At 44.2% G+C, this 7,500-nt stretch overlaps 1 protein-coding gene across 1 annotated transcript in view; it reads right to left on the reverse strand.

The window, feature by feature from the left end:
• The window catches only part of arid3c (AT rich interactive domain 3C (BRIGHT-like)), a 104,401-nt gene that overhangs the window by 17,409 nt on the left and 79,492 nt on the right, over positions 1-7,500 (reverse strand). The gene's annotated exons all lie outside the window — the stretch shown is intronic.

Raw genomic sequence — 7,500 nt, forward strand, 5'->3', positions numbered from 1 at the left:
TGTGCATGACACTGAGGTTCTCATGAGGACTCTGTCTTCCTTTGTAGCTTAGTGGCCACAGGGCCCTGTTCTCATGCTGGTGCTAAGCGCTAAGGGCTAAGTTTTGGTGCTAAGCGCTAAGGGCTAAGTTTTGGTGCTAAGCGCTAAGGGCTACGTTTTGTCCATCGCAAATTCAATATATTTCACCACCGCCGAGTTTGGTGCGCAATGAAGATGTTTGAGTGTCTTCGTTGTGCACCAAGTAAGGATATCCATAAGGAATATTTGAGTTTGCGGCGGACAAAACTTAGCCCTTAACACTTAGCCCCGGGAAGGAAAACAGGGCCCAAATAACGCAATACCCCTCTGACCACCACTCACCAGTGTGACTGGAGTGAAGGAGCGGTCTGTCCAGTCTGTGTTTAGAGGTCCTCAATAGCTGCTAAGTAGACCCCCTCCCAACCACTGGAAAGGGGAGAGACATATGAGTCATATTTGCAATGGTGATTTTTTCCAACTGAACTATGAAGGCCTTGGTGATTTGCCTGATCTCTTTATATGAACATTTAAATCTTATGTTCATCATTGTACATATCTTACTCTGTCACCCTTCGTCTCTCTCTCTCTCTCTCTCTCTCTCTGTTATCTTTCCCTGATATAGCTACCTTGTCAACGATTATCTCAACAACCGGCCAATGTATGAAGTTATGAAATATATGAGGGACAACATTGATACCAGACACCACCTAATCTGACCTCCTAATCTGATACCAGACACCTCCTAATCTGTCATTAGAGAGAGATGGATAGATGACAGACAGATACATACATACATACATACATACATACATACATACATACATACATACATACATACATACATACATACATACATACACACACACATACATACACACACACATACATACATACACACATACATACATACATACATACATACATACATACATACATACATACATACATACATACAGACTGTACATCTACTCTGAAATTCCCAATATCTATGATCCATGATGAGGTACGTGGAGCTCATTGTAAAGAAACTTGAAAGAGAGAAGCAGGCTCATGTTTATCTCAGGTTCAGGATGGCGTTCACCTCTAGCCTGCAACGTACTGTGCATTGAATGATGTCTTCTGTGTGTTCATTAATCAAGATAACTGACAAGAGGGTTAATTAATGTTCTGTGATCGGCCTCTGGAATGTGGTCTTTGTTTGAGGCTGAAAGGGCCAAACATGCACAGTCTGGAATCAACTGCAGAAGAATGAGGAGAATGTTTCCATCGCACTCATCTGATACTATTCACTTTATTTATGCCTTTCTGTTCAGAGACGGCCTCATGTGCACTGCGTTAGTAAGTAGCTCACAAACACAGAGCACTTAACTGTTTAAAAACAAGTATTCTGATGAGTATCCATGGTTCTGAGTCCGTGTCCACTCCCAAAGTAAACAGTCCAGAAATAGCTCAGAGCTTCCTGGTTCTTTAAATCCCATCTATGCAGAGTTCATGAATTTCAAAAACAGATTTAATAGCAGCGTTGTACAGAACGAGGTATTCAAGCAACCTGCCATCATTCATGATGTGAGAACTGCAACAGTCACACAACAGGCATGTCTAAATATACAGCATCCAAACACACACACACACACACACGCACGCACACACACACATACACACACACACATACACACACACACACACGCACACACATACACACACACACATACACACACACACACACACACACACATACACACATACACACACACACGCACGGTGTATCTATTAATTTCACCTCTAAATGTTTGCTTGGGGCAGCGGTTCAGATTCCACTGTAACCCACACTGGGTTGAGAGTTATAAATAAAGCGTGTGTGTGTGTGTGTGTGTGTGTGTGTGCGTGTGTGTGTGTGTGTGGGGAGGGGGCAGTATTTTTGATCAATGACCTTTCATCTGCCAAACGTGACCAATGGTAGGAGGGTCGGGCAAATTTAGCCCTACAGCTGGACACTTCACAGCCTGTCCTTTATCCGTATCCCTCCGCCCCTCCAAGAGAAAATAAAGTCCTAGAAACTGACTGGCTCTGTGTTGAGTATGAGAGGAACTATTTAAGGCCCACACTGTACCTGACTAATGTCTGAGGACATCATACAGTAAACCGTGTCTAAAAATGGAGACAAGCATGAAAAAGAAAACAAACAACTTTTCCTGTGGCCCCCAGAACAACACATAAGCTGCCTGGTGTTACAGTACGTACCAGGGGCTTATCTATACACGTCCGTTCACACTGTCAAAACACTAGACTAGTGAGGGCGACCTCAACGCTGAGGAGAAACGCTGGGAAGAGGTCTCAGCCCCGGCGCGCGCCATCTCTTACACATCCCTCATTCTGGGGGCCATTCCTGCCACAAGTTGTAATGCTCGCTACTTCATCTTATTGGCCTTACCTGCCATGCCAGTGAAACAGACTGAGAGGTAGTAGATAGGTGTGTGTGGGTGTGTGTGTGTGTGTTGACCCCCCTGACACACACACACACACGGCGGCCCTGTGAGCAGCAGGCTCAGAGAGCTGTTCAGTTTCACGCTGGCCGTTTACACAACGTCAGGAACACAAACCAAACAGGCGCGTCACCTGTTACTGTCAACATGCAACGCTGCCAGGGCCCCTGGGGGCCGCTGTCATTCGAATCAATTAAATTATGCCCCTCCCCCGCTCCCCCGCCACACACAGACACACACACACAGACACACACACACACACCAGTACACGCCATGTGTGTGTTCATGCTCTGAATGTTGGGAGTCACATGTTAAGAATGTGACAAAGACAACATTCACACAGGGGACCTGCAGCTGCCATCTTTTAGGAGTAAGGGAGGGAGGGGCCAGCGCAGCGAGGAGAGCGTATCCACACTATCAATCAAACACAAGACTTGATCTCATTTCCGCTCCAAACATCCTTTTTTCTCTCCTGGGTGGGATTCTCAACCTGACTCTGTTTGGGAGGTTTGAAATGCTGATTTGAACTACATAAGGATTTGAAATGTCACCATAAGACAAGCTGCTTTTGTTCAACATATTATGTCATTAAGAGTAAATGTGAGCGTGAATCTGGTTTACTGACTTGAAATGAATAAATAGTGTTTTCTAAAAGCTAAAAGACACATCACATCATATTCCACAAACATGTCCAGCAGTAAAGTGCCAGAGAGAATAGAGGTAGAGAGAGAATAGAGGTAGAGAGAATAGAGGTAGAGAGAGAATAGAGGTAGAGAGAGAATAGAGGTAGAGAGAGAATAGAGATAGAGAGAATAGAGGTAGAGAGAGAATAGAGGTAGAGAGAGAATAGAGGTAGAGAGATAATAGAGGTAGAGAGAGAATAGAGGTAGAGAGAGAATAGAGGTAGAGAGAGAATAGAGGTAGAGAGAGAATAGAGGTGGAGGTAGAGAGAGAATAGAGGTAGAGAGAATAGAGATAGAGAGAATAGAGGTAGAGAGAGAATAGAGGTAGAGAGAGAATAGAGGAAGAGAGAGAATAGAGGTATAGAGAGAATAGAGGTAGAGAGAGAATAGAGGTAGAGAGAGAATAGAGGTAGAGAGAGAATAGAGGTGGAGGTAGAGAGAGAATAGAGGTAGAGAGAGAATAGAGGTATAGAGAGAATAGAGGTATAGAGAGAATAGAGGTAGAGAGAATAGAGGTAGAGAGAGAATAGAGGTAGAGAGAGAATAGAGGTAGAGATAGAATAGAGGTAGAGAGAGAATAGAGGTAGAGAGAGAATAGAGGTGGAGGTAGAGAGAGAATAGAGGTAGAGAGAGAATAGAGGTGGAGGTAGAGAGAGAATAGAGGAAGAGAGAGAATAGAGGTAGAGAGAGAATAGAGGTAGAGAGAAGAGGTAGAGAGAATAGAGGTAGAGAGAGAATAGAGGTAGAGAGAGAATAGAGGTGGAGGTAGAGAGAGAATAGAGGAAGAGAGAGAATAGAGGTAGAGAGAGAATAGAGGTAGAGAGAGAAGAGGTAGAGAGAATAGAGGTAGAGAGAGAATAGAGGTAGAGAGAGAATAGAGGTAGAGAGAGAATAGAGGTGGAGAGAAGATGGGGGCGCTCAGGAGAGAAGGAGGAACTCTCTCCAGGTCGGGGGGGCTCTGGGGTCCTCTGGGCCATGTGTTGAATGAGGGGAGGGGGGTTTGTGTTGAATGAGGAGACGGGGGTTTGCGTTGAATTAAGCAAAAGGAATGTACATTCCACAGAGTAAATATTATCCTAAAGATATCAAATACGTTAAATAAGCAGATCTACAGCTGGAATAACACGCTGATGTTTTATTCAACGTGTCAGCCTACTCCGGTATCAAAAGCAAATCTATTTTATTCCTCTTATTCATTCATGATTCATGAAACTGAGTGAGAGGTGGGACTGAGGCTTCTATAGAAGAAGAAGAAGAGCAGAAGTGGGACTGAGGCTTCTATAGAAGAAGAAGAAGTGCAGAAGTGGGACTGAGGCTTCTATAGAAGAAGAAGAAGTGCAGAAGTGGGACTGAGGCTTCTATAGAAGAAGAAGAAGAAGAGCAGAAGTGGGACTGAGGCTTCTATAGAAGAAGAAGAAGTGCAGAAGTGGGACTGAGGCTTCTATAGAAGAAGAAGAAGAAGAGCAGAAGTGGGACTGAGGCTTCTATAGAAGAGGAAGAAGTGCAGAAGTGGGACTGAGGCTTCTATAGAAGAAGAAGAAGAGCAGAAGTGGGACTGAGGCTTCTATAGAAGAAGAAGAAGAGCAGAAGTGGGACTGAGGCTTCTATAGAAGAAGAAGAAGAGCAGAAGTGGGACTGAGGCTTCTATAGAAGAAGAAGAAGAGCAGAAGTGGGACTGAGGCTTCTATAGAAGAAGAAGAAGTGCAGAAGTGGGACTGAGGCTTCTATAGAAGAAGAAGAAGAGCATAAGTGGGACTGAGGCTTCTATAGAAGAAGAAGAAGTGCAGAAGTGAGACTGAGGCTTCTATAGAAGAAGAAGAAGAAGAAGAAGAAGAGCAGAAGTGGGACTGAGGCTTCTATAGAAGAAGAAGAAGTGCAGAAGTGGGACTGAGGCTTCTATAGAAGAAGAAGAAGAAGAGCAGAAGTGGGACTGAGGCTTCTATAGAAGAAGAAGAAGAAGAAGAGCAGAAGTGGGACTGAGGCTTCTATAGAAGAAGAAGAAGTGCAGAAGTGGGACTGAGGCTTCTATAGAAGAAGAAGAAGAAGAAGTGCAGAAGTGGGCCTGAGGCTTCTATAGAAGAAGAAGAAGTGCAGAAGTGGGACTGAGGCTTCTATAGAAGAAGAAGAAGTGCAGAAGTGGGCCACTACGCCTGAAATGCAAAGGGGAGATACTGAGGGGCCACAGGCCAGTGTTGTCGTGTTGGTACAAGTATGGCCTAATGGAATTCAAATGATGTGTGCTTTGAAGTCCTCCTCCACCACACAAATGTCTACTATTAGCCGAGCGGCAGTACCTAAGGGTCCCTTTGTTCTTCCCAGCTCATGCTATGTGTATCAGGAACACACTCAATCAAATGAAATGATCATAGGGCTCAAAATACCCAAACACACAACTAATGCCTGAAGCCTATCTGACTGTCATTTAGACACACTTTTAGAGAGTGAATACAAGAAGCCATCGTATCATTCAAGACTCAATTGGCATTAAGAGACTTCATTAAGGGAGACTTAATTCCATTTCAAAACGTCATACAAAAAAAGGCATTTATTTGCTAAGGTTGAGCCAAAAGTTGACAAATGGTTGTTATTGTAGGAGAGACAGTGTGGGACTGGGCAGGGCTCCCCAACGGCGGTCTCACTTGGCTCAGCCAATGGGAAACAACAACACCGGCATGGGCAATAAAGCAGATCTGCATTCCTGTTGTCAATAATTTTAGGAGATGTGACAGACTTACCAGGCGTCCCAGAAAGAGGCCACAGGCTCACCCCTCTTACCGGCTTTAGCTGTCAGTGAATCAGCCATATTAAAAGCATTTTTAGTCAGGAAGCCATATTAAAAGCATTTTTAGTCAGGAAGCCATATTAAAAGCATTTTTAGTCAGGAAGCCCGTGTAGAATTTAGTCGTCTCTTCCATTGGTGATGGCACCGCAAGACGACAAGTGATGTTTTCAAGAGACATTGATTGGGTCAATTGGCTAGTCCACCCTGATTACGTTTGTGGAAAAAGACAGAGTGCAGATCCTGGTGTTGGAGATCTGCTACGTACTGACAGTCTCTCCCCACGCTAAGTCCAAAATCAATCAGTCATTCAACGCTCCCGACAACAATCCATACTGGATTTAAAACCCGATGACTGTCTCCAAACCACATCATCCACAACAAACTAGCAGAACCAGACGTGCCAAACTTCCAGGTGGTTCATTAATAGCCTGTGAAGGCCATTGTTCGCCAGCTCCATCAGTCTAAATGTCAGAGTGATCCTAGCCTGGAGCTAAAGCTGGTCACACCTTTGACTGTCCAAGGCCTCCATTAATGGATTAAGAGCTGGGCTCTAACCCTGGGAGGGAAGGTATTTGTTGTGTTTTGTATTTCAGTGACTAAAGTAACCAAACCCCATCCAATATTGAGCAATATCTCTCTGGGACAGATGGAGGGTCAGTACGACGTCGGGTCTCAACTAAAGGGTCAGTACGATGTCAGTACGACGTCGGGTCTCAACTAAAACGTTTTCTTTCACATCTTTACAGTGTCTGTCAGAAAGTTGCAATTGATTTTCAGGGTCTGAGGACATTGATCAGGAGTCCAGCTGCTACATTGTTCTACTGTCCTTTGGTTTTCTATAGGAAAAATAAATAAACATTTTATTCTGCTGTTGGACTTGGTCTCTTTTTGTTCCTGGGGAGAACAGGAAAGCCGAGCCCAGAGCTATTAACAAGGGTAGTTAACTAAGTCATCTGTCATTTCTAACTACTTAATGGGGTTATGAGATACTGGTCTAGCTTGTTTCTACATCACCTGATGAGAGACATATCCTTTGTTTTGTCCCTTTGGGGTCATGAACGTATTCACAAGTTTTTACCTGTTCATTTACAATATATATACGTTGAGAAAATGTATCTAAAAAGCAGCTCAATTTGTATTCTGTGTATTGGAAGTCATAGCAGGATATTGTTAAGAGCTTTGTGTTAGTAAAGATTGATTATGTGAGTGTGTTTGTCTGGGTAGTGTTTATGTGGGTGGGTGTTCACAGGACCAGACCAGAAGCACCAATCAGATAAGAGAGACTCAGCTTCAGGTCTGCAGCACATGAAGAGAGCCAAACCCAAAACAACAAAAGCATGCCACGCAGGTCCTGTGCTCTTAAAATAGTGCTGTCATTGTGTTCAATGATTGTGCCTTTATTCTTGTGCGTGAGACCAACTTCCTCATATTATGCAAGGCCTTCAATGCCAATCCACTTCCCCCAATAAAGAGGCGGGACCGGCACCAGCAGAACCCTCTGGGTGGGAACAAGCCGCAGTGGGCCGGGTGGCCC

Source organism: Borostomias antarcticus (genome assembly GCF_949987555.1).
Source record: "Borostomias antarcticus genome assembly, chromosome: 6".
NCBI lineage: Eukaryota > Metazoa > Chordata > Actinopteri > Stomiiformes > Stomiidae > Borostomias > Borostomias antarcticus.